The sequence below is a fragment of the Pimephales promelas genome, chromosome 14 (genome assembly GCF_988280905.1).
Source record: "Pimephales promelas chromosome 14, fPimPro1.hap1.1, whole genome shotgun sequence".
In the NCBI taxonomy this organism is placed as follows: Eukaryota; Metazoa; Chordata; class Actinopteri; order Cypriniformes; family Leuciscidae; genus Pimephales; species Pimephales promelas.
The window spans coordinates 11517102-11540823 of record NC_142782.1 but is presented as its reverse complement, the minus strand read 5'-3'; the positions used below and the strand labels follow the sequence as shown (position 1 = coordinate 11540823).

At 36.8% G+C, this 23722-nt stretch overlaps 1 long non-coding RNA gene across 1 annotated transcript in view; it reads right to left on the bottom strand.

Annotated features, from left to right (window-relative positions):
* The window catches only part of LOC148973678 (uncharacterized), a 44016-nt gene that overhangs the window by 2252 nt on the left and 18042 nt on the right, over positions 1–23722 (bottom strand). The window contains exon 4 of the long non-coding RNA XR_016146473.1: positions 3256–3318. This is a non-coding gene — a long non-coding RNA (uncharacterized LOC148973678). The remainder of the gene's footprint in view (positions 1–3255; positions 3319–23722) is intronic.

Here is a 23722-nt window from a genome sequence, read left to right as displayed (position 1 = left end):
GCCCAGCACACAGCATTGTTTTGGATGTTCAGTCGCAAAATAAAAGCCTTTTGTTTTTGCTTGTATGTTTTGAATTTTTAGGTTTGGTTTTCAACAATGACAATGTGAACGCTAAGCGAACTAAAAAGACTAAATGTATCTCCTCCTTTTTTGGTCTAGATCAAAAGAACCAACCAAGGGGACTGAACTACAAGTGTGAAGCACCCTAAGTGTCTGAAAGCATTTCATTCAGTTCAGTATACTATTTTATAGTATATTTTTTTCTGTAAGAAGTACTTTTTAAAATTGTATCAGCCGTTTCTGTGCATCACTACTATTGACTATGCTAACGCTTTCACAGACCCAATGGCCACCAAAGCGCTTTACATTTGCCTCACATTCACCCATTCACTCACTCACACACTTCACTTGTATTGTGTCAGCCATACAAGGCGCCATCCAGCTATAGCAGCTGGGGATAGGTTTCTTGCTCATGGACACCTTGACACACCTTGACAGGATTGAACCACCAACCTTCTGGTTTGTAGACAACCTACATGAACCACTGAGCTATGCTATGCTATACTATGTTGTTATGCTATGCTATGCTATGTTGTTATGCTATACTATGCTATGTTGGGTAACACTTTAGAATACGGTTCCTTCGTTAATGAATAACTACACAAGAACTAATGAGTAACACAATATAAACAAACTAGTAACTATTATTAACTAACAAGAAACTCTGATTAATGAACTAGTAATAATAGCGCACAGACGAAAGTGGTAGTTCACTATTAACTAATCAATAACTACTATTTTTTTTAAACTTCCCAGAGAACTACTGAAAAAGTTTATTAATAATCTAGTAACTACTATTAACTAAAAGAAACTCTTATTAACGAATTAGTAAGTAAGAGCTCACAGATGAAAGTTTTACTAGATACTTCTGTGGGAATTACTAATTATTTGGATTCGTATTATAAAGTGAAGATCATTGGAACTAACTAGTAATGACTCAAGTGTTACTAAAGACATTTTCTAAAAGTATACTAAAGTTCACCAAAAATCTCAAACGGTTGCACACATCATGACTAGATCATGTAGTAACACTTGAGTCATTACTAGTTAGTTCCAATGATCTTCACTTTATAATACGGATCCAAATAATTAGTATGCTATGATATGCTAGGCTATGTTGTTAGGCTATGCTATATGTTATGTTATGTTATTCAATTTAATTCACATGTATTTGTATAGTGCAGCTTTCCAGAAAATGCATGCATGTCCACATTACAATTCAGAGTGATCTGTTAGTTATGCATTTCAGAAATGTACATCTACAAATCAGACAGTTAGCTAATGATGTATTAATTTAACAATGTATAAATTTAAGGCAGAAACAATGAAGAAATGAATACGGGTTTGTTAACAAATGATTAGGATATATAGAAAAATGTAGCATTGGTACACGTTGTGCTATGTGCTATGTCATATATTGTGTTATGTCATATTTATTGTTATGTTTTTCATGTGACCAATTAGAAGGGCTTTGAGATTTTGTCCAAGCTTTAGCAATGATGATATCACCCCTCCAGTCAGTTTGTTACCCTATTTAAGTATCAAAATTACCATGTTCCACAGAAAAATTGGCCCTTTGTGGTCAGTGGCATTATAATACCCTGTTTAAGTGGGTCCCTCATTCAACCTCACTAAGGAACAGTGTTGTGCAAGTTACTTCCAAACTGTAATACATTAGGTATTACTTGTTACTGTTATTTAAAAGTAATTCATTACCTTACAATATTACTGTCTTAGAATTGTAATGCGTTACATTACTCATGTATTACTTTTGAGTTACTTTCACCAAAATAACTAAGTAGAACTTAACTTTTGGGCTGTAACGATAAGCAATATGAAACCGAAATCGCGATTCGCCACACGACTCAGATCAACGAACCTACAGAATCGCGACACACCTCTTCCAACTCCAGCGTTATTCTCCTTACCGTCCAGATCCAATGCTGCCTTATCTTTAAATTAGGCTATTAGTATTATTTGAAGTTAACATTATAAAATACGTAGACCTACACCACAAAACTAGTTGAGGATAAATTATTTAAAATTGGGGAAGTCCAGCATTATGGACATGATGACATTTGCAGTCAAAACTTGAAATAAAAATTCTCAGAAAATACATGTATTGAAACGTATATAGGCTATTTCCTTAAAGGACTCCAGACATTAGACAAATACAGTATCAGTCTATGTTTTATTTTTAATATTAGGGAAAAGACACACATTCATGCGTGACAAAAAAATAGGAGGTAAAATATATTTTTTGTAATTCTGTTAATTACACTGCACAAATCGGATGAGGAAGGGTTGGCTCTGCAGTCTCCATAGAACTTAAAATATTCATTTTATTTTAGTTTTCGTGTTCGCATTCATGAGGAAAAAACAATGTTACAGACGCGACCGCTCTGAACTGGCACTAAAAGACTGCTTTAAAACTTTCACATAGTCTGTTGCCTTTAAGAAGTAAAAGCAGACAATACACTGTAATACAACTGTAATACAAGCCTCACTGAACATGTAACGAGTAAAATATTACTGAAAATTGATTAGTAATGCCTTACACTACTGCGTTACAGCAAAAAGTAATATGTTACTGTAATTTATTACTTTTGTAATGCGTTACTCCCAACACTGCTAAGGAATGATTCTAGGGAAACACGGTCCTGATGAGTTCACCAGAGTGGTGATAGCAGCAGGTTAGGTTATCATTTCTGGATATGTTTTGCATTCCCAAATGTCTGCCTGACCTTCTTTCCTCTCCCTCTTGACACGAACCCCACCATACCTCACTTTCTGCTCTCTCTCTGTGACCTGAATAATGCTCCTGTTCTCTGTTTGAACTCTAGGGGTCATGGGAAGATCCCCGTGTTCTCACAGATGGTGAAACTGTATATTGTTAAATCATGGAGATGCCTTTGTGAGCTGGGGGAACAGGGACTGGGGCTTTTTCATGGAAATCCAAGTCTAGTCCATAAATAGCTCTCTCTTTCTCTCCTCCTGTCATTGTGTAATGGGTTGTTTGTAACGTTTCTTTCTTTCTGTGTTTCCAGGGCATCTTTCGAGGTGATGCCGAACGGCCCAGGAGCTGCCAAGGATCATAAGTAGGTACAAGTGCAAAGTACTTCACATTAACATAAGTTAGAGAAATGCAGAGAACAAGCTTTGAATTTCAACAGATGCTTTGAACGTTTGTCTTACCTGAGACTGCATGTCATCAGCAGGGATTCTAGCCAGTAATCTCACAGATCTTAGACTTGCCGCCTAAAAAAAAAACACACACAGTACATCACACTGCATTAAAATAGTCATTCCATGACAATGCAGCCAGACATGTTAACACACACATTTAAGGAGGGAAAATATTCAGTAATAAATCATCATATTTGATTTAAATAAGCGATTTACAACAACATTTAGGGTAATTTTCGAATTAAATGAAATTGAATTGAATTCAAATATATTTTGAAAAGCTCTTTATCAGAGCCCTTCATTGTCAAAACATTGTTGCCATGAGAAAACACAAACCCCACTGCAGGGTTTTTAATAAAGTTGATTAAAAAAGAAATTAAGATCGGAATTTTTATGTAAAGCCCAACTTAAACTTGCCAATGAAATAATAGTCAAAAAACTGGGGCACTGTTAAATGAATTTATCCTATGTTTATGTTATTTATGAATTTGTGTTTTATTTCATTTACTTATTTTAATGATTTGGACTTTTTCGAATTTAAAATAGAATGAAATGTTCCTAAATAACCAGTTGCAGAACCAAAACCAGCTGTAATGAGACACTGAAGTTTGATATGTGCTATTCATCGTTTTGAGCAACAGAGGAGTTACATTTATTCATTTAGCTGATGCTTTTATCCAAAGCGACTTACAATTGCTGTATGTATATGTCAGAGGTCGCTCTGGAGCAACTAGGGGTTAAGTGTCTTGCTCAGGGACACATTGGTGTCTCACAGTGGATTCGAACCCGGGTCTCTCACACCAAAGGCATGTGCCTTTCCAATGAGCCATCACCACCCTACCATAAGTGCTTTACATTTACAGTATGTTTCTCTCTCACCACCACACGCATTGATTGCGTTCAATGAAAATAATGTTTGCACTCTTAAAGGGGTGATGAACTCAGAAATCAAATTTTCCTTGAGCTTTTGACATCTAAGAGGTCATCATATTATAAAAATATCCTGTAAGTTTCAGAACTGAAATCCTCTGGATTCCAACAGGACTGCATGGTTAAACTTTATTTTTAATGACGTTCCAGCTGATGAGGTAAAACATTGTCCGTCTGTTCGCTTCATTTCATTGAGGATTGTTTTGTAAACAAGACTGGATTTGCAGACCGATTAAGAGTAAAGAACGGTGGTGTGCCATCTATAGTGGATCTGCCAGAAATGGTGCAACACACGGACTCTGGGTCGAACATGTATGCGCGAATCATTCCGGTTGCCATTTTACAACATTGGACGTTTTCAGAACACCGACGGGTGAGTTGAAACTCATTATAATATGCAAAACTGTTATCTACTCGCAGCGTTTATTTCCAAGTCTTCAGTGCGAGACGCCCATAAAAACCGGCTTAAAACTAGGGTAGAAAATAGCCTATTACTTATTCATTTTGATGTTTTTGAATGCAAAAACCAAGCGAACGTCATAAGTTGACCTCACAACAATATAATACAATTTAAAAAAGCCAGTTCATGACCCCTTTAAGGCCCATTGACACCAAGGATGAACGATAAAGAATAGCTCTAAAAATAAAGGATTGTGTCTGAGAGTCTACACCACAACCATAACTATAAAAAAATGAAATGGCACTGTGAAATGATATGTGGTAATCACTTTCAAAACATTTTTTTTTTCCAGCTGATGAATAAATCCACCCTGCTTTAAAGAGCTCGGGCATTTGGTTGGACGGAAGCTTTTTGTGATGACTTTGTTATATTCCAGCCCATTCTCACTCCCAAGGCGTCACCTAACTGACGCCTTGGGAAGCATTTGGACATGCTTCGATATCTGACGCTTTAGGCGCCCTTTAGCGTCAGTTAAATGACGCCCTAGGATCGCGTGTACCCTACCCCCACCCCACACCTAAACCTAACCGCGTCCTCTAACTGACGCTTTCCTTTAGCGTCAGTTAGATGACGCCGTAGGATCGCGTCATGTAAGTGACGCTAAAGGGCGCCTAAAACGTCAAATATTGAAGCATGGTCAAAGGTGACGCCTTGGGGTGAGAATGCGTTGTATATTCACACTCTGTGCTCAATGTACAACCATTCAACCTCAATCTGTGGCGTGGACTTCTTAAAGTTTGCTTCACTGCTTCAACACTTTTTTAGTATTCTTTGTCTAAGAATAATTATTGTGAAAAATCAGAAACAACTACCAAAATCCTAGGACTTTGAAACCAATGATGTGGACATTCCTGCCCTGTTGCTGTGGCAATTGAATAACTAAACAATGACCAGGGGTCAAACTTTCCAACAAGCCATAACCGTGTGAAAACCACAACGAGAAGACCCATCAAAATAACTGGGGCAAAAATCTTCACAAACAAGTGAACCAAACATTTTTAAACAAGCAAAATGAGTTCAAATAAGAAAATGTGCTGCTCTACAAAAAGTGGTGTTTATAAACCACAAAAAAAGTGGTTATCATGGCAACCGGTGAGTTGTCATATTTCATATGACTTTAGCTTTCCATTTGACATCAATGTTTCCCGCTCTGAGAGCAAAACCCTAAACCTAGAGATGTGTTTTCCATGTGAGATGATTAACTATGAACAGGAGACCATAATGATTGTCGTCAGTTTCCAGAATGTTGTATCCACTGCTATGAACACTGGGCTTTTCACACAGGGGATTATATGTTGGGTTATTCTCTTTCTCTCTCTTGGTCTCTCGTTCTCTTGCCCGGATGACTCACCAGTCTTGAATGGGCTCCATTACATAACAGAGAAAACAATGATTGAGCATGGGTTTATGTATGACTGCTTCACAATGATCTCTCAGTATGTGAGGGTCCTACAATGGGGGTGTGTTTATTTGCATGAGTGGCGCGGCTTATTAATTAGTTATGTATGTCGTGTATCAATTAATGATAGTGAAATCTGGGATATAAGTGAAATACATTAAATGAAAGAAAGAGTTCACTCAAAAATTACATTGTCATTTATTTCATCTGATTGAAAAGAAAAAGATATTGCACTGCCTTTGCATGTGGTCGTGAAAGTGTTGCTTTCCCTCAAATAACATATTTTCTTCCAATACGTCTTTACTCAAAGAAACTTTGCAATCACTTTTCGTTTTCAAACAAAACCTTTGCATTCCCCCAACAAACTTTACGTTAAACTAACGTTTTCCTTCAGTCTCATTTTACTTCCATCATACAGAACCCCTAAAGGTTCATGGTGGTGGAAAAAAATATGAGATGGGAGGAAAAATAACTAAACAATGCTGGGTTGTTTTAATCCAAAAATGGGGGAAATATGGACAAACCCAAATGTTGGGTTAAAAATGTAATTAAAAATTTTATAAACTCAGCTTTGAACTGTACATTTTTTAATTACATTTTTAAATCAACATTTGGGATTGTCCATATTTGACCCAAATTTGGGTTGAAATAACCCAGCAAAAAAATAAAAAGTCAACCCCTGTGAAAAAAAGTCTATACAAATTGTATTTAAAATACTTTTACTTTATACTAAATATACAATCCTTTAACATTTTTACTGACAATTTTGCTTGAGACTTACTCATGTAAACATTATAATTAAACTTTTTTGGAGTTCTTCTTTATTGCACAATGCACATTTCTTAATATAATGTGTTTTAATATCACAATTAGTAGTATGATCACTGTATAATATCGGTCTTTAAATGCAAGATATTTAAAGTGTACCTAAAGAATGCTTGCAATAGCAAAATCAAATGTACTTAAGTATCTTTGGACCTCGGCATTACTAATTTTGCATAACTAAAGTGCATTAAACACAAAATTAGTTGTTCTAGTAGACTTTAAGTATATTAGTATACTCGTATAGTATACCAAATGTACTATTTCAGGGTATTTATAAGTACATAAATATGTAAATATATTAGTAGTATACATTTCATAAAATAAATGTATTTCAAATACAGTTTGGTATATTTATTTTTCACTAGGGAATGCTTTTCTCTCTCAAATGTTTTGTGTTCCCCCCAAGAAACTTTGCGTTCACTTGCAAACCTTTTGAGTTCTTTGCGAATGCAAAGTTTCTTGGGGGAACACTAAACTTTTCTGAGAGAAAGCAAAAGCATTGAAATAAAAATAACATTTATATCACAATATCCCTTTAGGAGGATACCATCACCTTTTCTCGGAACAATGCATTATTTATTTGAAAGCAAAAGTTTTGTGAGCCAACTCAAAGTTTTGCGAGTGAACGCAAAGATTATTGGAGTGAGCACAAATTTTCTCAGGAAATGCAAAAAAAAAAAAAAAAAAAAAAAGCATTGCAGCAAAATTCCTCCAATCACAATGTCTCCAGTGTTATATTTTTGCAAGGGAATGCAAATGCTTTTCAAATGAACAGTAGGTTTCTGGGGGTATACGCAAGTTTTGCCATTTTGCAACTTCCCATTTCATATTTCTCAAACCTGTATGACGCTCAGCAAACAGTTATATTTTCTCACACACAGCTATCATATGACTTCAGAAGACTTTTCTAAAGCATTTGTTGAGTTTCACTGCATCCATCATTCACTTTCATTGCATAGAAAAGAAGCAGCCAAGGCATTCTGCTAAACTACACAGTAAAAGGAAAGTGGGTTTGGAATGTGAGGGTGGACATAAAACATTACAAAAATATTTGGAAAAAAAAATTAAATAAATTAGCATCACAGACGCCAAATACCGTGTATAACAGTGTGTCCATTTTCCTTTCATTAAGTCATGTGACACACGCAAGAATCACAGCTGTATTTGACATGTCAAAATGTTCATTCTCTTTAGCAGTCAATTTAATTCAGTTTGTAACAGGGTCAAATATTTCAGTTCATTGAATTAAACACTAAGGCCATTCATTCATACAGCACGTTTTAGAATAAAGATGAGGACGCCCAACCTTTTGCCTGTTTTTAAAAATATGAAAAGCTTTTGTTGCAGACTGGCGTGCTTTGGGAAGTCATTTATCAAGAGTTATTTAGTCAAGATAAAAGAAAGAATCATGACACTCAATAGCCAATTCAGAAACGGCCCAACAGAGATTTAAGGAGTGTTGATTTATTGCACTGTACTGTATGTCTCCACATGTATGAAGGAAACAAAGAGATTTGTGTATATGTGGGTGTGTGTGTGTAATTATACATGTGTATACATGTGAACCTGTCAGTGAACTACATCCTGCACATAATACCACACTAAACTAGGGATGGGTCATGGTGGTCATTATTGAGTTCAAATGTATTTACAGTTTTTTTTTTTTTTACAGTTTTGTTTTTTTACGTTTTAATTTTAATTGTTTGTTTAAATTTTAATTAAAATAAAAAAATTAAAAATTTTAATTGTTTGTTTAGTTTGCAGTCTAAACCCCTAACATTCAAAAGTTTGGGGTCATTTATATATATATATATATAAATAATATTTCAAATAATATGACAAATATATGTCTTTACTATCACTTTTGATCAATTAAATCCATCCTTGTTGAATAAAAGTATTCTTTTAAAAGAATTTCTTTCACCAAAAAAAAAAAAAGACTCAAAACTTTTGAATGGTAGTGAACAACTCAATTATTTTAAGACTTAAAATTGAGGGCCTCCATGGAGATGCGTTTTTGGAAGGTTAACTGTTTCTTAACACCATACCGTGTCTAACAAGCTTCCCTCAAGACAAACAACCGATCATGTTCAGGTAAACCCACAATCAGACTAATTATGCGGGCTTCCTGAAGGCCAATAAGTCAAATAGTTGTTACGTAAACTTACTGACTAGTAAATTAAAGGTAAGTAAATGTGAACAAAGTCTTTAGATCAAAACAGTTTACTTTACACCTTGACATGCGAGTGAAAAGACTGTATACAACAATGCTGTTGGCTCTTTAGACCATTATTACCTAAATGAGCACTCTGAGTGTGTGTGTATGTGTGTGAGAGAGAGAGAGAGAGAGAGAGAGCACATCACCCGACAACATTCTCTCTGGAATAGTTCGAGGACTCCCGAAACACAACCTAATACGGTCATGTCTCTCAGATATCCGTTGGTAAAATATGTTCGGATTCCTCCAAAGAACACGTTGAGCATTAAAGTTGTTTGTTTTTACGCTCCAAGCAATTTTTTCAGATTACAAAAAGCATCTGCAATGCATAAATGCTACATTCTTCTGATTCTAGACTAACAGGCCTGATTTATCCTTTGTTTTCATCTGGGACAAACTGTGCTGGATTGTGTAAGGTGTAAGCATACATTAGAAGTATATCTAAATCACTGATCTGGGACTAGCTTTCCCACAATATTCATCATCATTATTGAAAAAAAAATCAGATTTTAGATATCAGTTCAGTAGATCAGAGCTACTTGTACTTGTACTTTACACTACCGATCGAAACTTTGGGGTTGGTACGATTTTATAAAAGAAGAACAAATATTTTATTCACAAAGGGTGTAGTCACACCAGGAAAGTCCAACACATTCTCATCCTTTGGCGTCATATAGGTGACGCCATATGACATTTCGTCGAAATAGTACGCACATGGCACCCTTTAGCGTCAATATAACACGGACTGTTATGGGTAGGTTTAGGTCTGGGGTATATTATATCTGCGTGTTATATTGACGCTAAAGGGTACCACATGCGTAGTATTTCGACAAAATGTCATATGGCGTCACCTATATGACGCCAAAGGATGAGAACGAGCTCGAAAGTCCGATAGTTCGCTTGCTTTGGTCCGGACCAAATAATTTTTTAGGTATTTTTATTTTTTGGTACGGTTCGCTTTCACTGCTCTTTTTGCAAGTGAACCAAAATTTGTAAATAAAACCACGTGTGCTAAGGTCGTCCATTCATTGGACAAGGATTCTCAAGTAGGGAAATCAATACTGCAATATTTGTTCTTTTAATAATTTTGTGTTATTCTGTACAAATGCAATATGAAGAAACTAATGAGTATCATGATACAATCTCATCTATACGATGTTGTAATTCGGATTTTGAGAAGACGACGAATCGACGATTTGCTGCAAGACGCGTCCGGCGGAGAGAACATGCTCTCATGTGCGCCTACCATGGCATGCTGAAAGTGGCACTGGGCAGAAGATGGATAAGGTATAAAGTTTTCATTCATAGAGAATGTAATAGGCTACAACAGATCACTTTCCCATAACGCAACTCGACTACGGAAGCCTGTTAACTCAAAGGCGCAGTGCTTTCTTGCAATTTGGTCGGTTCATGTTCACACCATAAACGAACCGTACCAGAGTTCGTTTGGAACCGTACCGAGACCACAGCTGCGTCCCAATTCGCATATTATCCGTCCTAAATAGTATTCGAAAATAGAATTAGTGCGTCCCAAATCGTAGTATGTTGAAATGAGTGTTCCAAACAGACCCGGATGGTCTACTATATCAGGTCAGAATCCGAAGTGCAGATCGATGCACACTCTAACAGCTGATATTGCCCACAAACCATTGCGCATCGAACGAGGATTCGGTTGAACTACATTCAGGATTGAAAAGTGTTAAAAAACTACAGAAATGGAGGACGCGAGAGTCCGGCGGTTATTTATTCAATGTCGTCCACATTATATTGCATCCGCATAAGCATTGTGAAATTTTGTAAAGATACGTTTAGCCATTAACTTTTAAATGCATCATTACATTCAAACTGCAAACACATTCGGAGAGTCTCTGCATGAAAGACCCACGACTGGCAGATGAACGTGCAACAACATTTCTCTCCGAAACGGTAAGAAATTAAATTAGATTGAATGGATTTTATCTGTGACGAGATGATTTACAGTTCAGTTTACGGTGACTGGATGCACGCAACAGAGATGTCCGTTAAAGATGATGAATTAGTATGTCCAAAAGCTTGCCTACTCTTTTGCTACACACTCAAAAGTATGCACTTTTTCTTAACAAAAAGAGTACATACTTTTAGGGCGTAGTATAAGTAAGCAAATTGGGACGCAAGGCACCTCTTTAGCTGGGTCTCGGTTTGGTTGTTTGGTCCACACCCGAGTTCGATTGCTGTATTCACACCTGCCCAAAAGGTCCGCACCAAGGGGGGAAACGAACTAGAGTTCGATTCAATCGAACCAAACAAGGCAGGTGTGATGAATTGAACTTATTCTATTTTATTTGAAATAGAAATCTTTTGTCATTATCAATATCGATAATGATCAAAATAATACATACTTCATTAATTTCTTTAAAATAAATTATTCACCCTGAACTTTTGAACAGTGGTGTATATCTGTATAAATCACACTTCTGAGTTGTTCTTGCTTGGAACAGCCAGTACGGACTGAAAAAGGGGGAGGTATTGGGATGATGTGGAGAAGTGGGATGAGGAATGTCCCAGTGGAGGACTCTGTAAACTTGGCAATGACATCACACACGCTTCCCACAAGTCTGAGGTCACTGGCACAAGACGGGACCACTGGCCTATCCTCTGAGAAATGATCTGAGAACGTCTTTGAAGCTCCACTTCGCACTATGTGTTTGTCGCCTGCACAATATTTACTAGGGATGATCTAAACAAAGTTGGGGCAATCAAAGTCTTTAAAACCTTAATCAAGGTTAGATAGAGAAAATAGATTTTAAAAAATGACAATCGTCCACTTAGACATGAAGGGACCGTCATATTGCAATACACAGTAAAGTGCTTCAACATAAACACCAGTGCATCCTGACTTTCAGGAAGACTGTACATCTGTACATTACAATAGAGCTTTTGATTATAGAAAGCTTGTGCAATATGCATCAGACAGTCAGTGAATGTCCAATTAAAGGAAATCCACTCATCTTTTACTCACCCTAATTTCGTTCCAAAACCGTGGGACACAAAAGAAGAATAACAAAAAGAATGTCTCCTTTTTGTCCACCCAATGAAAGTCAATGGGGTCCAATTATGCAATGGACTTTAACGACTATCATTAAATGTACAAAAACAGCTGAACCGTTCTTCAAAATATCTTCTTTTGTGTTCGGAAGAAAAAAAGAACCGTGAGTAACTACCTCTTTTGGGCTGTGAGGTTAAAGTTTGGCCTGTTTCATGGGAAAAGAGCAATCTAAAATGTCAAAACACTGTTAGTCTGCTCTTAATTTAGTTTGTATCTGCGTTTCATCTTGCTTTATAGGAAGAGACATGCAGGAAATCTGTGACACGTTAATGAAAAATCATTAACATTTAATCGGGGTTCTGCTTTTTACGATCCACTAAGAGTTCCGGCACCAACATTATTAAGCATTACGTCCTTTTGCTCCAAGCAGCGAACATGCATACCATCTGTGAGGAGAAACAAGTTTGATTAGGACACAAAGTCTGCTTAATGAATGTCTGGTAGACTGCAGGGGTCAGTAAGTTCATTACTGCGGTCAAATCACTTGCACATGTTGATGATAAATCATGCAGGCGTGTGTTGCTTTAGTCAGACGGTTTTTAATAAAGCCTTATGAAGCACAAACTCCATTCATTGTATAATTGCATTCTAATTCGTTTTCATCAATGAGATAGTCTGCAATGCAATGTTATATTGATTCATCTACACTGTGTTATACTATATTAAAGAGCCCCTATCATGGATTTTTGAAAATGACTGTTCATGTAGTGTGGAATATAGCTCTAAGGGAATGAAAACATCCTGCAAAGATTTATATCTGAAAGTGCACCGTATATAAAAAAGAGTTCAGATGCAAAAGCCTCTAAGTGCCATTTGAAATTTTCTTCTAAAATGATCATTTTTATCAAGCTTGTATATTTAAGTTCAGTAATTTCACTTAAATGGCAATGAAGATTACCTATTAATTGTCATTTAAGTGAAATTACTGAACTTAAATATACAAGCTTGATAAAAATGGTCATTTTAGAAGAAAATTTCAAATGGCATTTAGACCCAGATAGCAAACTGACATTGAATCAACGTGGAAATATGACATCGAAACAACGTTGATCTGACATTGTTTTGCTCATCGAATTAACGTTGAACCAACGTCAGATGCGTCATTCTTTCAAAACTAACGGAAAATCAACTTGAAATCAACGCGTTGTTTCAACGTTATGAAAGCAAACCAATTTTCGATTTCATTTTGCTTTGAAGAATGCCGCGTCTGACGTTGGTTCAACGTTAATTCGATGAGCAAATCAACGTTGTTTCAATGTCATGAGAGACGTCGTTTCCACGTTGATTCAATGTCAGTTTGCTGTCTGGGGAGGCTTTTGCATCTGAACTCTTCAGTTATTCTCTTTCAAAAGTGAGAGTCGACTCTGAGTCTATGAAATGAAGTGTTTTTGAAACAAGTCATTAGCTGTTTCGTCGTGACGTAGATACAAAACATTAGCTCATTGGCCGCTCCCAACAACTGCGTGCGCAGACGGAGGTGTAAACTTGAAGAACACATTCAAAAACTTCAGCTGAATAGCGTCATGTCGAGAAGACGCTGTGTTCTACATTGCAAAGACTGTTTATCCACTTGTTTTCATTGCGCAGGGACGAGCATGTGAAGAATCAGTGGTTAGAGTTTGAGCCCGAACCTGGTGTTCTCATCATTTTAATGGCGAATCATTCAAAAACATAAACATAAATGAATTCAAATGTGGATTTGCAAGCCGGTTGTTCCCGAAGGAGGGCTCATTATCCAGTGTATATGGATCAGGTTCGTCCTCCTCCGAATCACAATCTGTAAGTATTATTAATAATGTTTGCTGTTATGTTTTCTGTAGTATGCACCATATAGTTATATTGTGTTGTGTGCCGCCGCAATGTGAGTTTTGCCGGGAAAGCTCGCTCTTGACGGAGACGCGAGTAAGGGACCGTGTGGAAAGTGCACTTTTTCTGACACGTTTGTTCAAACACTATATACAATTTTCAACACTTGACAAGCTATAATCCTGGTTATGGGCGTTCCGTTGCCGACAGTCTCTGCCTACGGTTTACCAAGAACAACTGACAACTGGGTCATTTGACCAATCGCCGCAGATTCGTGTCACTCAAAGGAGGTGTTTGGGAAAATGAATCGTCGAACAAATCATTTGGGAGTCGTTGAGCAAATCGGGTAAAAAATAAATGCATATCATAAGACAAATAAAGTGTTTTTTATCCTTGCATGCACGTTAAACTGTTTTTGGGAACTCCCAAAACAAAAAAAGGAACATTTCAAATGCTATTATAGGGGCTCTTTAAAGGAGTAGTTCACTTTTAAAAAAAACTTTTGCGGATAATTTACTCACCCCCATGTCATCCAAGATATCCATGTCATTCTTTCTTCAGTCGAAAAGAAATTAAGGTTTTTGATGAAAACATTCCAGGATTTTTCTCCATATAATGGACTTCAATGGGAGCCAAACGGTTCAAGGTCCAAAAGACCATTTCAGTGCAAACTGCAAAGTGTTCAAATGGCTTTAAACGATTTCAGACGATGAATAAGGGTCTTATCAATCGAAATGATCGCTCATTAACAAAAATAATGACACAGTTTAAGTTTTATAAGCTCAAATGGTCACCTTGCTCTGTTAGGGTTAGGGTGTGATGCGCGTTCGTGACTCTCCTATTCAAACTCGTTCATCAAAATGTACGAATCTTTTCCCGAGTCAACTCGTTCATTTCGTTTGTTGAATGAACCAAATGACATGAAAAAAAGATTCTTTCATTTTGATAAGAGTTCGAACAGGAGAGTCATGAATGTGCATCACAGAACAGAGCAAGGCGACCATTTGAGCTTATAAAACTTAAACTTTGTTATTTGTTTTTTTAATGAGCGATCGTTTCGCTTGATAAGACCCTTATTTATCGTCTGAAATCGTTTAAAGCCTTTGAACAGTTTGCAGTTTGCACTGAAACTGTCTTTTGGACCTTGAACCGTTTGGTTCCCACTGAAATCCATTATATGGAGAAAAATGCTGGAATGTTTTCATCAAAAACCTTAATTTCTTTTCGACTGAAGAAAGAATGACATGGACATCTTGGATGACATGGGGGTGAGTAAATTATCAGCAAAAGTTTTTTTTTTAAGTGAACTACTCCTTTAAGCAACAAATTCATGATGTTTATAGTGTGACCCATGACAAGCTCTGACAGAACAGTATCCGTTCACATCCTCCCGTCTGTAGTCAATTCTAGAGCACATTCTCCCAATGACATCATGTCTGGAACGCTCCCTGTGTTACATTAGCCTTCAGGTGGTTTTATTTGAGAGAAAACTATTGAAAACCCAATCGTATTACATCTTTCTTTTATGGCCTTTCTTTTTAAATAGCATTGAAAACTGTCCACATGCTCAAACTCAGTGGGACTTTTAGGAAATAGGTAGAAAAGTGAAATCATGTTTTCCACAGGAAACTTTATAGGGATAGTTAGGTCATCATTTACTAATCCACATTTCGTTCCAAAGCATATGAATTTCTTTCTTCCGTGAAACACAAAAAGCGAATTTATGAAGGAAATCCTGGAGGCCTTCTTTTTTTCATGATATTAAATGTAAATGAGGATGGGGGCCGTCAAGCTTCAAAATGGCCATAAAAGTAGATCATATGGCTTATGCGCTTTATATCAAATCTTCTGATGGAATATGATCTCTGGGATAAATAGCGACATCAGATGACATGAACAAATTCTTTTAAGTCGGATCTTTTCAAATTTAACAGCACATTGGAAGAGAAGATTATTATGCAAAACTATACGGAATACAGTGCATGAGTCATCTGGGCCATATTCATGATGCTTTTGGGGCCTTTTTTTAAGCTTTTAAGGCTTTGGTCCCCATTCATTAAGCTCCATGTTGAAGTAAATTTCTCCTTTTTTGGAGATAGAAACCTTGTAACAACATGAGGATGAGTAAATTCTGGTTGAAATCATCCTTTAAAGGCAACGTCACCAGTGTCCTGGTATATTCATAGTTCAAGTCTCTGATATGAGGGAGTAAACCATGAAACATTTATGAATGAGCTCCACCCAAATACTCAGCAGATCCACTGACTTACAGTAAACACATGTGAACATAATACCGAGTCACATGTTTTACACCGGGTATGATGCGTTTTTTACAGATGCTTTTTGACCACCTGTTGGTGTACTTAAATTATAAGTGTTTATTAATCAATTCATTCTAGACATCATGGCAATTTGTAGGAGACACATCTTTCCTCAAAGATAATGACTGCTAGTGCTCCTGCCAGCTGTGATGTGAGAGTTTGTTTTAGCATGCACAAGCACATTTACACATGATTGCATTTGATAAGATAAAGACAATCTGTAATTCGTGTGGTGATCAAGGCCTGCTTGTTTGAAGCTACAGTACTTGTTTCAAAGAACCAGAATATCTGAAAATACTTTAAATTTAAGTGGCAAACAAAAGGGTCTGATCCTTAAAGAAATCTTCATATTAATTTTTATTTTGTTTTCCAGCTATCTATATATCTAAACATAAATATCCATTTGTAGAAAAGTATAAGTAAAAAGTAAACCGACCCATACCACTACACCTGTCCCTAACCTTACCTGTATCACACCTCAATAGGAGCAAAAGTGTTTTACAATACAACCTGAACACAATCAGAACATTGTACTTATATTTCAATGTAAATACATAATACTTAAAGTTTTAGTTCACCTCAAAATGAAAATTTCCAGAATAATTTACTCATCCATCCAAAATGTTCATGTCTTTCTTTCTTCAGAGGAAAATACATTAAGTTTTTTGAGGAAAACATTTCAATTTTTCTCCACACAATGGACTTCAATGGTAACCAAATTGTTGAAGTCCAAATCAATGCAGTTTCAAAGGGCTTTGAAGTGCTTCAAATAAGGAATAGGGTCTTATCTAGTGGTCTTATCTTATCTAGAGGGTGAAAACGAGTGAGTGAATACAGAGCGTGCCGCCACTGTTGCATAGTTTGCGCTTTCTGTTTAGTAATCTTTTGAAACGTACAGTAGCAAACTGGCAGATCCAGTAGTAATGAAAAGATTTTTATTGAACTCTGCCATGGAAACTATGTATAAACCTTAATTAAACAATTTAATAATCAGTTAAAAAGGAATTTTTGCCTGAACAATATTACGCTGTAGCCACATTGGACCAGCGGAAAATGGAAAATGGATGATTCAGCTGCGAGCGCCAGCTCCTGGTCAGACGTTATTAGTCTAATTCTCACAGTGCATTATGGGTATTCTCTAGCCGTTGAGCGTACATTGGTTGTACCATCGTTATTGCGGTGCATTGTGAGATTAAATGAGTTACTCATTAAAGTCCACTATTTCGCACACCACTACAAATGGCTGTCCCCCTATAATAGAGTCCTATTTAAGGGTATAGGGGGCGAATTCGGACACAGCCTTTGTCTCAGTTGTGTATCGTGTTTTGGTTTTATGTTACCCTGAGAAGTGTTATTTTGAGTTTATTTTATTAAAGAAAATATTGAATGTATTTATTTTCCTCTTTGCTGCCTCAATCATGCTGACAGCAGATAATATAATATTAATTAAATAAAAAGGCCACTTAAGAATGTACATTTAAACTAAAACTTAAAGTGCTTATATTGCAGTGAAGCATGCTGAACATGCAAGCCACTGGCTTTATTATCAGTGAGGCAATGGAACGATGATTCATTTGTCTTGATGACAGCAGTTTGGATCTTTACATCATTGTCCAAAGTTCAAAGGTCAAAAAAGGCACAGGTCAGTTTGAGGCTAAACATTCTGCTTTTCAGGACAAGTTTAATTTATGCACAGAGCCTTTTCATCAAAAGCCATAATAGACAAGCCGAAGATAGAACCGTACTGACAAGATTTCATTGTTTCTATGTCAAAATGCAGAGGAAAAACTTGTCAAATTTGTCCGGTTGACCTTGATAACATTAGCAAGTTGTTTCTTTGGTGTGAGAAAACCCCTTACTGGAAATGACTTACATGTGGGGGTAATGCACACTAAAAATAGATTTGATTCAAGAATTAAACTGGCTGACCACACCTTATTGTTCTTATTGGAAATGGGTTTGCAGACATTTATTACTTCTTCAGAGCCTTTAAATGTGTCTATTCAATCATTAACAGACTCACTGGATTAATGCGAGTCATTGGAACCATGTGTTTAACGACAGTTTATAGTCGGCATGAAATTACAATGTTGCTTAACTAAGAACTGTCTCTCAGCTCAGTACATTTTTGGCCATTTTTGTGAATCCCAACTGTCCAAATAAGAGCGCTTGCACACCATTCCCCAGCGAGTGATCAAATGAACTCTACCCTGCATCTCCATTTATTTTCACAACGGCATCTGGAAAATGTCCTGAGCGTGGGCGGGTTTGTTTGTTGCAGTGGGGAAAATGACTTTTCAATCATGTAGTTTATATAAATATATCAGATACAGTATGTAGTATGGTGAGTAATTAACTGTGCCTTTCAATTCGGTGTACACATTTACTCTAGATTCACATCTATTATATAATTAATATTTTATACTATACACAACTACATCCTATGTTCAGTAACCCCGTTACCCCGAACACTATCTGGATGCTCAGAATACACAAATCTATCACTGTCTTTGCATTATTTATAAGAAAACACTATAGAGAGCTCTGAAAGAATTTGCAGGTAATATTATGCAACACATTCATACATGTTATTTAGTATTCAAATCGTTTTTGGTGGCCACTTTACAGAATACAAAGACATACGACTATATTAATAAAACCTTATTTCTTGCCTTTGTTTCTAAAGCCCAAACCATATAAGGTTTGACGGAAATGCTTTCAACACTTCAGTTTAATGGTGTGCACAAACACACACACTAGAAAGTTTAAAGGGTTAGTTCACCCAAAAATGAAAATTCTGTCAGTATTTACTCACCCTCATGTTGTTCCAACCCCGTAAGACCTTCGTTCATCTTCGGAACACAAATTAAGATATTTAAGATATTAAGATCGCTCCTGCATACAGTCCATAGGCTTCTTGAGGGACTGGCTCTTGCTGTCCTCGAAAAGTCATTAAAGACATCGTTAAAATAGTCCAAGTGACTACAGGGGCTCAATCTTAAGTTTATCAAACGACGAGAACACTTTTGTGCGCAAAAAAAACAACAAAAATAACGACTTTATTTCAACTATTCGTTTATTTCTCCCTCTGCGCGAGTCAGGTTACTAGTTTAATAGCGTAAGCTTCTGTTATTGTACGTCACACGCATCACACACACATGACCAGCGTCAGCCAATAGTGAGCCTACGTGTGACGTAGCTCTACGCAATCACACTACGTTAACTGACTTACAGGCTCATGGAGAAGGAAGTGATAGTTGAAATAAAGTCGTTATTTTTGTTGTTTTTTTGCGCACAAAAGTGTTCTCGTCGTTTGATAAACTTAAGATTGAGCCCCTGTAGTCACTTGGACTATTTTAACGATGTCTTTAATGACTTTTCGAGGACAGCAAGAGCCAGTCCCTCAAGAAGCCTATGGACTGTATGCAGGAGCGATCTTAATATCTTAAAGGAACACTCCGACTTTTTGGGACTTTAGCCTATTCACCTTATCCCCCAGAGTTAGATAAGTCCATACATACCTTTTTCATCTCCGTGCGTGCTATAAGTCTGTTTGACGCACCCACCGCTAGCCTAGCTTAGCACAAAGACTGGATGTGAATGGTTGCAGCTTTCATACTAATCGAAATGAGTGACAAAATAACGCAAACATTTTTCTATTTACACATTGTGGTTTGTATATTCACAGAGTGTGCAAATATCAAGGCCATATGAGACACAGACATCTTTTAACCGTATAAATAATTCTGAAGGCGAAGCACTGCTACTTGGGCAGAGTGATAACAATCACCTGAGACGCACCGCGACGAGGAGCAGAGAGTTCGCTCAGTGTTGGAGTAAAGAGTCAGCAATTACTAACGTTAGATAGAAAAGCTAGTTTATCATGGGTGTTTGCTTTATTGTATGAGCTGTGACAATAAACAGGGGAGACCAGGTAATACAGTACCATGTTTCATTGATTTCCAACCAAAAATGCACCCAGATTTATAAATATCACATGAATAAATAATTATTATTACAGGAATCAATATATTTTAAATGCAATTTATTAGCTGAACCAAATGTATTCAACAGTATATAATATACAGTATAATTGCATTACTATAGGATAGAATAAGGGGAAAGTAATAGCAAATGTTTTTGCACAATGAACTCACAGCCTATCGTACCCTTTTGCACGCTCAAGTTCGTTATTTCCATGGTTATTTCAAATTTAGGCTACTAGGCGCGCCGCGCGCAGGGTGCAAGTTCAACGCGGTGAACGCGCTCGTTTTTTTCCCAAGCGCGTCCGCACCGCATCAAGATAAAAACATATTCATACCCTAATCATATAATAGTGTCACTAACGTTACATTAGATCTGGCTAATGGCACTGTTACAGTAGGTCATCTAAAAACATAACGGAACACTTACCTCAGCCGCAGGTGATCCACTTGTCCTGTCTGTGCTATCGATGGCCGTATCCTTCAGCACATTATGGTCCGTGTGGCAAATTCCATTTTTTCAAAATAGTCGTCGATTGAAATGTACCGAGCAAACATAATGTCACTTGATAATAATTTAGGTGTGTTTGAATAAATATCCAGAGTAAGTTAGCCATTTCTTCATCCAGTCAGCGTTTTTAGTTGGAATTCTGTGAAACATGGTTACCTCCCCTGTTTACAGTCGCAGCTATTTACAATAGAGCGAAAACCCATGACTGTAAACTACGCTTTTACTATTTATAAATTGCTGACTCTGTTACCCAAACACTGAGCGAACTCTCCGCTCCTCACCACGGCGTGTCTCAGGTGATGCGGTTATCACTCCGTCAAAGTAGCAGTGCTTCGCCTTCAGAGAATAGTTCCCAGGTTTTATACGGTTAAAAGATGTCTGTGTCTCATTTGACTTTGTTATTTGTACATTCTGTGACTATACAAATCACAACATGTAAATAGGAAAACGTTTGCGTTATTTTGCCACTCATTTGGATTAGTATGAAAGCTGCAACCATTCACATCCAGTCTTTGTGCTAAGCTAGGCTAGCGGTGGGTGCGTCAAACAGACTTATAGCACGCACGGAGATGAAAAAGGTATGTATGGACTTATCTACCTCTGGGGGGTAAGGTGAATAGGCTAAAGTCCCAAAAAGTCGGAGTGTTCCTTTAAATATCTTAATTTGTGTTCCAAAGATGAACGAAGGTCTTACGGGGTTGAAACAACACGAGGGTGAGTAAATACTGACAGAATTTTCATTTTTGGGTGAACTAACCCTTTAATCTTTCTCCATTTTTTTATGCTATTTCTTTCCCAAAGTCATGAGCCACAAAGTCATGAGTAAATCTTAACCACTCTGCAACATGGCCATTTAATGTTGTTGCGCCTCCAGTAGTTTGTTGTTGTCGTTCAATCTCATCCGTTTCAAGCAAGGATTGGGGACTAAAGTTTTGGCTTCGACGTGTTCAGTTTGATCTCACAATTAATTCACCATTGACGTGCCATTGATTTTACCCAAGATCTCACTCATATCGTCCACTCAGATTCGATTAAATTATATGATCTAGTAGGGGTGTGCGATATGACGATTTTTAATCGTGGACGATTAAAATGTCTCCACGATCTGCTTTTGAAGAAATATCGTAGTATCGTGTTACAGTGCATTCTATCAGTTCAGTTCTGGCGCCCCGTCTCAACTGTACAACGCAACGTAGCCTACACATCACACGTTAATGAACAGGTACGGGACACTGCAATTGGCTTTATGCCCAGCTGCACTACTTCCACTACTACAGCTCCTTGTTTCCTGTCTGCCATTATTGGCCAAATTGATTAATTCAGGTGTGTCTGATTATTGTTGCCATGACTACTGAGGTCAGGTACACCTGAATTAATCAATTTGGCCAATAATGGCAGACAGGAAACAAGGAGCTGGCTGAAGTTCAGGAAGTAGTGCAGCTGGGCATAAAGTCCATTCACAAAAGTTCGTTATTTGCATAAGCCTTGCCGGTTAAACATTTAATTCACGCGCTGATGCGCTGTTCTAACGTGCGCTTTCCTGAGCGCATATACCCACGACAATCACTAGAAGCCTGTCAAACAGCGCCTGAATACTGGACTAAGTTATCTTTCGAGTCTTATTATGTATATATACACACAATGTTTACATAAACAGGCTATGTCTAAAGTGAAAGAAAACATTTGAGAGAATATCTGGTGTAATATGCGTCTATATTAAACACGTCCCGTGCTGGTCTAAAAGCGACAGGAATAAATAGTACTGCCGCATGTCCTTAAAGGGATAGTTCACCAAAAAAAAAAAAAAATCTGTCATTATTTACTCACTCTAATGTTGTTACAAACCTGTATTAATTTCTTTCTTGTGCTGAACACAAAAGACGATTTTTTTTAATGTGGGTAACCAAACAGTTGCTGGTCCCCATTAACTTACAGGAGAGAACCAAAAACTATAGGGGGACCAGCAACTGTTTGGTTACCCACATTATTCAAAATAACTTTTATTTTCAACAAAAGAAAGAAACTTATTCAGGTTTAAAACATCTTGAGAGAGTAAATTAAGACCATTTTCATTTTGAGGGAACTATCTCTTTAGTAAAAGAAAAAAAAAACACAAGGAGAAAATCACTCACTTGACTGAGAACTTTAATAGTAGCTTTAATAAGAATCAATTCATTCAGTGAAGTCTCTGTAGTGTTTTAATTTCATATTTGTTTAATTTAATTACTTTCTTCAATGCTACTGCTAAATACTGCATCTGAAAAATAAAGCACTATTTATTTAATTTGAATATTAATTTGTGTAATGTTTATCTTGTCTTATTTTTTTAATAACAAAGAAAATAATGACAAAGATTTTTATCTTCGCCACTGGCCTAAATGTATGCCTTTCTTTTTTATGTTGATACCTAAGGCTTTGTTTTTAACATAAGGACATTAGTTTGGCTGTAATGAACAGCCACTTGCAAAATATTAAAACCAACTTGAAAAAGAATCGTGATAAAAAATCGTGATCGTGATTTTCCTAAAAAAATCGTGATATGATATTTTTTCCATATCGCCCACCCCTATGACCTAGTCATGATGTTGAATCTGTTGGCTCAATCTCGCCTCGTATGCTTTGTCTGTCTACTCTCTTTTATCTCTATAACATTTACCTTCATTTGATAAACAAAGTAGCAAAAGATTGAAGTGACTCATTCAGATTTTATCAGACAATGAACTATAGATGAGGATTAATACAAAATACATGAATTACTTGCAATGAAATCAGACAGAGACAAATTCTGAAGACACATACTTAAAGTGGAAAAGTGTTATTTCAGTGCATAACATAATTCTAAAAATAATGATTTGTAATTGTTGTTTTTTTGGAAACTCCCCACTTCTGCCATTGGTTGAAAAAACAGATTGCCCCACCTCAAACACTTCATTGGCCA